At 55.9% G+C, this 7,651-nt stretch overlaps 1 protein-coding gene across 1 annotated transcript in view; it reads left to right on the forward strand.

Moving 5' to 3' along the window:
- Positions 1–7,651, forward strand: part of ZNF536 (zinc finger protein 536) — a 267,453-nt gene that overhangs the window by 96,755 nt on the left and 163,047 nt on the right. The window contains exon 2 of the mRNA XM_023523054.1: positions 5,703–5,818. The gene's annotated coding sequence lies outside the window, so the exon portion shown is untranslated. The remainder of the gene's footprint in view (positions 1–5,702; positions 5,819–7,651) is intronic.

Genomic DNA, 7,651 nt, shown 5'->3' on the forward strand with positions numbered 1-7,651 from the left:
GGAGGGGAAAGAAAAGGTAGTAGTGTCAGGTGAGTTCTTGTCTTCGTCTGGGGCGGGGAGCTGTGATAGTTTCTGGTGGCCTGTTGGCCCAGGGGACAGCCTTGGGTTCCTGTTCTTCCTGACCTCTGTCTCGAGCAGAGCCCTTGGCTCACCCCTAGGAGCCACGATCTCCCCCAGGGGTGGTGCCTGGGTCGGGGCCCCGCCTGCTAGGAAGGGCTGGCTTCCAGCCTGGAGTCCGAGGCAGGGCTGGGGGCAGAAGGGAGTGGGTGGCTGGTTGGGGCTGGCCGCCTGTCCATGCGGGGACGCGTCTCTGTGCACCTGTGCAGCGGCAGGCTGACCAGGTGGGGTGGCTGTGCTGGGGTGGCATCCTGCCATGCTGACTGCCAGGCGTCTAGGACATGTCCCCCTATGCCACTATGGCTGCTGCCCCACAGTGGCAGTTTCTTGGCCATGAAGATGTCTCCCGTCCAAGGACTCCCACGCTGCCTGCCACGGGACCCCAGGTGCTGCAGCAGAGGCCTCGTCGTCACGAGCAGCGAGGACTCAGGTCCCCCACTGCCAGTGCGGCGGAGACTGTGCCCCAGCTGCTCAGGCGCCGGGAGGTTCCTTGGAAAAGGCCGGACAACCACGGATCTGGACCATGTTCTCGGTTCTGTACATGAGAAACCACTTCCACAGAGCAGCAGAGGACCACAGAGGGTGACCGTACGGTCATTTAAAATAGCAAATGTCTTTTTTAGGCAGATCGCTGGTGGAGAGTATTACAGAAATAAAATGTGCACTTGATAGGGGTCAGGAGGCTCCCTGTGGTGGGGTCCCCTGCCCCAGGCCGCCTGGCCACCACACACGTTGTAGAGATGGGTGCCCACCTGGGAACGAGCTCCCTGGGGGCTGGGGACCAGAATGCCCAGGACATCAGGCCGCGGTGGCTGGTGGCAGAGAGGTGACTGCGTGGCAGACCCTGAGCTAAGCCCTTTCAGAGACATTAGCTCCATTCTAAACGTGAGGAAAGCCATCTCGGTGACGATGCCCGTGCTGGAGGTCACGGGCTCTGGGCCAGGACTGGTGCTCCTGTTGGCTGTGACCCCACCTCCCAGGAAGCCCCGCCTCCCAGGAAGCCCCGCCTCCCAGGAAGCCCCGCCACCCAGGAAGCCCCGCCTCCTAGGAAGTACAGTCAACCTCCAGCAGGTGCAGGATCGCCCCAAGCCAGGTGTCTTGCTCAGCAACACCTGCCTGAGTCCGGGCGTCCTGACGGCTCATGCGGGAGGCAGGAGTGCTTGTCCCTTTCGCCTGCGCCCATGAGGATTTGTGCAGGACCCCGCAGGGGTCTCTGAGATCCAGGAAGGAAGCCCAGGATGGGTGAGCAAACATTTGACACCAACGAGACCTTACTTATTATTTCTTGTGAGCATATGTAGATGCTCAGGTGTAGGCTTAGTCATTAGAAAGCTTCGGTCGTGTTCTTTCATTCATTCATAGGGCATTTTTTCATTTATGAATTAATCTTTGCATTTATGCATTAACTTGTGCGTTTATTACCTTTTAGCTCTTTCAGCCATCACTGTCCATCCATTCATCCGTTCGCGCATATGCCGTGGTGCATTCGCTCACTTACTTACTTGTTCATGTGCGTATTCGTGAGTTCGTTCAACAAACAAAACACTTCGAGATTAATTAAGGCCTCAGGAGAAACGAGGAGTAGTTTGACCATGACCCAGCGCCAACTCTCAGCGCCCTGGTCATCCCTGGGCGTAGAGACACGTGAATCTGGGCGAATGGTGCCCGGGCCCCTGCGGGAGAACCTGTGAGGCTCAGGCTAATCCCACCTACTGCTGTGACATGGGATCCGGATGTCGCTTGTGTGCCGGGTCTTTGCGGCCTTGCTTTCCAGGCCTTCCCCATGGCCCGACAATCTGCGGGGCCCCCGGCCCTCCTCCGCACGTCTCGTGACCCTGCGCCATCCTTGGGTTGCCCCTGGAACGTGAGAGCCGGGAGTGTCCCCCACGGGACGCAGCAGACGGTCGCGTCCAGGACGCAGGGGGCGGGGTGGCAGGCAGGGAGGAGGGGCCGGCTGTCCCCACGGACTCATGAGGGCGGACGTGGGGTGGGCAGGGAGGCAGCGACGGGCAAAGTGGGACCCGCGGGGTGCCAGGGGCCCTGTGGGGGCCCCCGCCTCCTTCACCGAAGGGTTTCCACCCGTTTTCTGCTTTGGGGCGTCACGTTGTCCCCGAGAGGCCTGTTCCGCTAGTCGAGGTTCTGTATTTGAAAGCATGGAGACCACGAAGCATCATCCGAAGACGAGGCGCGATGCTACCGGCAGCGACGAGTGACCGCGGCAGGCCGGGGCGAGGGTCTTGCCCTGGGACGCGAAAGGCGGGCGCACGGGCCTGGCCCCGCCGACCGAGCGCCGACTGGCAAGGGCTTTTGCGTCAGGCTCCGAGTTGGTGTCACGAGTGGAGCTCCAGGGGCTGACACTCGGGCTCCTTGTGTTTTGGGTCATTTGCTCTCACCCTCAGCTGTCCTTCCTGCCCGTGGTCCCGATGCACGGACGTGTTCTTTCTGCCTTGCAGACCGTTTTCAGTGTCCGGCTGCGTGGGCCCTTTCGACCAGTGGGACCTCAGCACGTGGCTTTCACCCTCGGGGGGCACCTGTCGGCCGCGGGAGCTGTGTCCAGCCTGTGCCACCGTGCGAATGCTTGCCGCCCTGCGCGGGAGGCTGCCTTGGGCCCGGTCGGAGGCTCATCCTCCCTCCTTTAGGCTGTGCTTAACTCCCAAGGTACCCTCCTTCCCCCAGGATTCATGAAGCGTCACCCCAAGAAGCTGGGCTCAGGTGGCCCGTTTACCTGTGTATCAGAGCCCCACCCACGTTGACTCTCAACTCATGGCAAATCGGAAGCATCTTTACTAAGCCCCGGTTCCCTAGGTAACGGGAGCGTCGGGAGCGTAGACTGCGGAAGGAAGGTACCCAGGCAGCACCTTCCTCCTGCTCCCTCGTCCTCGTCCACCTGGGCCGCCCAGCGCTCGCCGGCCACCGGCCTGCGGCTTATCGCTCCACTCGATTTAAAATACACGGCCGTAAACACCCAGGGCGGCCAGCAGAGTGGCCGGGTATAATATTAATGTCTTTCCTGCTTTATTTGTGAAGGAGTCGACCATATAAATCACTCGAAGCCACTAAGACAGAGAGTGAGATGTCGTCTTCGAATGGAGAATAGAGCGCGTCGCCGTTCGGATCCAAGGACACGTGACCATTTCGGGTTCTGAAGGCGGGCGTAGTTTTGTGAGCCTGGCTTCAGACTATGTGGCACGCTCAGAAAGTTCTTTTCCCCCATGTCGGGAGAGAGCACTGGACACCTATCCGCATGTGTCATTAGAGAGCCCGGAATCCGCTGGGCAGTCTCCTCGTACTGGCATTTTTCATGACTTGTTTAATTAACAACCATTTTTGACCTAGACTTGTTGTAGAAGTGTTGCTAGTCTCTCCTGCTAAATTATGTCTAATGAACATATTTGCATGTTATCAGATATAGCAATATATCATTTCGAATTTCAGCGTTTAAGCCTGCATCACTCAAAACAGCTTTTGTGGATTAGTAAGCAGGTGAAATCAAAAATCTCATTTCATATCTGACATTAATAACTTTCAGGGGGAATGAGCATTGGCATTTATGTCTGGACCAGAATCGAGCCCAATGTCCTAGAAACACAAGGGCAGCAGACAAACCTACTCACCAGATAGGAAAATAAATCATGCATAATGCAGAATTTCTACCTTACATGTTAATTAATGTGTGCAATCAATTACTGATGTTACAATATGAGAGAGAAACTGGTGGGGAATGGGGTAATAAAAAATACCTATAGATTTATCTGCTGCTTTTTTCTATTTAAACAAATAGTCTTCGAGCCCGTGAGTGCTGTGTTGAGACATGCTCTGAATTATAAGCATCATAAAATCTAATCAGATTTATAAGAGGAATTGATTGTTGTGGCAGGAGAGGGTGGAAAATAAGCTGAAATTTAAGTGTTAATTTTTATGCTAATCCACAGTGGCTTCATATGAAGCAATTTTGTTCTGTGCCACAAATATAAAATTGTCCCTTGCAGAGAAATGTCAGCTTGCTAGACCTGAAAGCAGTAATTTATTAGGTATGTTTCTATTAGTATGTGTCACAGTCGTTAGCAGGCTGTACACACAATGGTGCTTCATACTTATCCTCCAAGTCTCAGAATGTTTCAGCTCAGTGGCTGGAACGTGGGGCATTAATACATTATCATATGCGGGGTGGTCTGTGCCCTGTGGACAAAAGGCTATTTAATACAATTTAATGTCATTCTGAGAAGAAGTAGGAAAATAAAGACGAGGAATGAAATGGCATCTGTGTGTTTCACGGTGCACTCATGCGCGAGCCCGCGGTGTGAGGGGTGCGACATTTCTGCCAGGGAGAGGGATAAAACGGGGGCGTTTTTTTTTTTTTTTTATAACCTGTTCCCCACTGCAGTATTTTCCAAATGCTATTAAGTGATCGATTTACACGGCCCCGTGATGATGTCATCCGCAGGGACGGGAATGCAGATGACAGCAAAAGACTAGGGATGGTGACCTTGTTTCAGAGCCCTTGGAGCCCTGTCGGCTCTGCTTCCAGTGTATGGTTTCAAAGAATGTACTTTTTGGACAATATCTAGTTACCGGGTAGTGAATTAATAGAGTTAAGGGTTCTGATGCGATTCACATATAGGTCAATTACATGCGCCAACATCTGCTCGTCCCCGTCATTTGCATATAGCATTCATATGTTAATGACGCCTCTTTTTACTCAAGTAATATATTTAAAAAACAAGATTTGCATATCAGTTTGGATCAGTATATTACAAGCAATTTATCATTTTCTCCTCCTTGTTATGCTTTTAAGAACCATATCCTGAGTGACGGCTGCTATATTTGAGCAGGGCTCTGATTTATACAAGAGACCCTTCAGTGGGAAGCTTCCATTCTAAAGCCGCTTAAAGCCTTATAAATCAATAATGACACAGATGGACTGGTGATAATCTATTTAGAATGCCTGATAGCAAATATTGCCGTGCAGATGAGTAGAGCGGTAACTGTTTTAGCAGAAAGCCTTTTCTCTCTTTGTAAACGGTAAGTTTGCACCAAAAAAAAGTGCTCGCGCGGACGGACGTGGCGTCAGGAAACGTTCGTGCTGGGTCTGGATGGCAGAGGCGAGAACACGGGGGGCGGGGGGGCGGGCGGAGGACAAAGAGGCTCCCGCTCCTGCCAATATGATCCTGTCAACCCGCTTCCTTAACAAAACAGGACCCCTTAATGGAGTCGTGTCTTCAGGTGTGAATGGCAGGAAACGCCGCTTCTCCTTCCCGTCTCTGCCCCGGTTCAGCGCAGGGAGCGAGGGAATAAACTGCAGGTCGTCAGAAGTGGCAGCTGCTTGGGATCCTGATGAATATGAGCTTTTATTGATCTGATGGAAACGGAAGGTCCCGGTGCTCGGCAGCATCTCGCTCCCGGCGACGGCGTCACCGGGGCCTCGCGCGGGGCTGGGTTTCCGTTCTCAGACGCCGGGCCCGACCTCGTCCTTCACCGTGTCCGCGGAATCTCCTCGACCTCTGCGTGTTGCCGTGGTTGGGTGAATTTGTTACATTTCACTTTACATCATCATCTCTCTCTCTCTCTGTTTTCTTTTGTGATAGGGACCTGGGACGCCCCTCCGGCCATCCGGTCAGGGCCTGGGCCGGCGGCCTCTTCTTCGGGATCTTTCTCACCAGACTGACAGTGCTTGAGACAAGTATGCAGTTAAGCTGCTAAGGTAAGTCTCACGACGTCAGAACTCGCTGCCCTGGACACACAGCCTTGCCTCCCGACTTGTCCCACTGACCCGACACAAACCCAGCCCAGCAGCCGCTCTCCTTCCCCTGCTGGCCACGACAGGGTCCCTCTTCCCGCGCCTGAGCCTAGGGCAGCGAGGCGGCTGGCAGGACCTCCTGCCATGGGGCGGGGGCCGGGGGTGCGGGGCTGGGCATCGCTCTGTGGTTTGCAGAAGGTGTGTGTGGGGCGGGGAACGAAGGAATCGTGAACAAAAAAGTCACGGTCCCCCCTGTGGCTTCATTTCCTTTCTCAAGTTTTCTTCTGGGATAAATATATAAGGCTTCGGTTTCAAATTCTGAGGTGCCGCTAACATATTCCAGTTCCAAGAAAGTGCTGCTGTTATTTTGAGTAGTTTTGATACAAGCAAATCAAAGTGAAGATTTGAAATAGCTTTTCTGAAAGCCCAAGCCGAAGTCATAAATTATTCTGCACCATGATTCTTTCTGATAGTGAAACCATACCTCTCTGCCTGACGTTGCTGAAATGTGGAAAAGGGAAAGTTAAAAATAAAATGAAACATTTAAATCTCGGCTGTTGAGAACCTCAGATAGACATCAAGGCCAGTCGATAAAGGCCCCTATCAATTAGGCGTCCACGGTTATCATCCGATTGGGTTTCTGAGCAGGGCGCAGGCCCAGGGGCCCAGCGCTGAGTGGGACGGGCTGGGGGCCGCCACGGGGCCGGGGAGCGGGTAGCCAGCGGGTCTGGCGCACAGGGCCAGGGCGGAGCCACCGCCTCGCGCACTCTGCACTCTCAAGGGAGAAGGTGCCGGTGGCCAGCGGGTTGGGCGTCTGTCCCCTTTAGCCCCGTTCGTGTGAGTGAGAGCTGTCGCCCTCACACCGTGGTGGCCGTTGCCCACCAGCTCCGTGCGTGTGTCCGTGTCGAGAAAAGGCTCCACGATGGCTTCGAAGGTTCAGGGACGGGCCCTCGCCCCGGCTCCCGGGAGCAGCGGGGTCCTCGGCGATGGGGACCGCCCCCGGGCTGCGGGCCGGGCTTCCAGGCGGAGCTGTTGGCTAGTCCCCCTCAGCATTTCGCAGGCAGAACAATTTTTGGTTCTGTAGCTGTTTGCTTGGGAAAACAAGCCTGCGGTTGCCAGTGAGGCTTGGAATTTGCCTGCCAGATAAGGGAAGTCTGCGAAGACTATTTTCCCTCTTGGGAGGCAAAACACAGATGGGGGAGTCAGGAGCCTCACAATGTTTAGCTGCTCCATCGGTGGCAGGGATTCTGCCGCGTGGATGCTCACGGCTTCCGAAGGCCCGGCTCAGCGCCGCCGCCGCGGGCCAGGGGCGCGGCTGCTCCCCGGGGAGCGGCACCCAGCTCGTCCTGGAGCGTGCTGTGCCGCGCTCCGTGCCCCTTGAGGTGGGTGGGGGCAGGACGGTGAGGGGCGGCCGTGTCCCCTTGACCCGCCCTGGGATGAGCCGGGGAGACCAGGGCGCCCTGCCGTGTCCGAGCGGCGGCGACTCCCGCTTCCCTGTGACCGACGCAGAGCCGTCCCCCACGTGGTGGCGAGGACTCTCGAACGCACGGTGGCACCGGCCTGGCCAGACTTCCTGCCATCGAGGCATGCGTGGCAGAGCGCGGTGCTGGGCTGCGCTCCGGCCCTGGAGAAGCCGAGCACAGATGTCGTGTCCTGGGCCCTGGACACAGCCGCAGGACGCTCCGGCGTGGGGCGCGTGCGTCTGCGAAGGGCTCTGGGGCCCCGTGAGCCGGAAGCGGGGCTGGAGGTTCCTACCCAGGAGCGAATCCTGTGCCCAGGCACGGGCGGGCCCCTCCA

Source organism: Pteropus vampyrus, unplaced genomic scaffold (assembly GCF_000151845.1).
Source record: "Pteropus vampyrus isolate Shadow unplaced genomic scaffold, Pvam_2.0 Scaffold376, whole genome shotgun sequence".
NCBI lineage: Eukaryota > Metazoa > Chordata > Mammalia > Chiroptera > Pteropodidae > Pteropus > Pteropus vampyrus.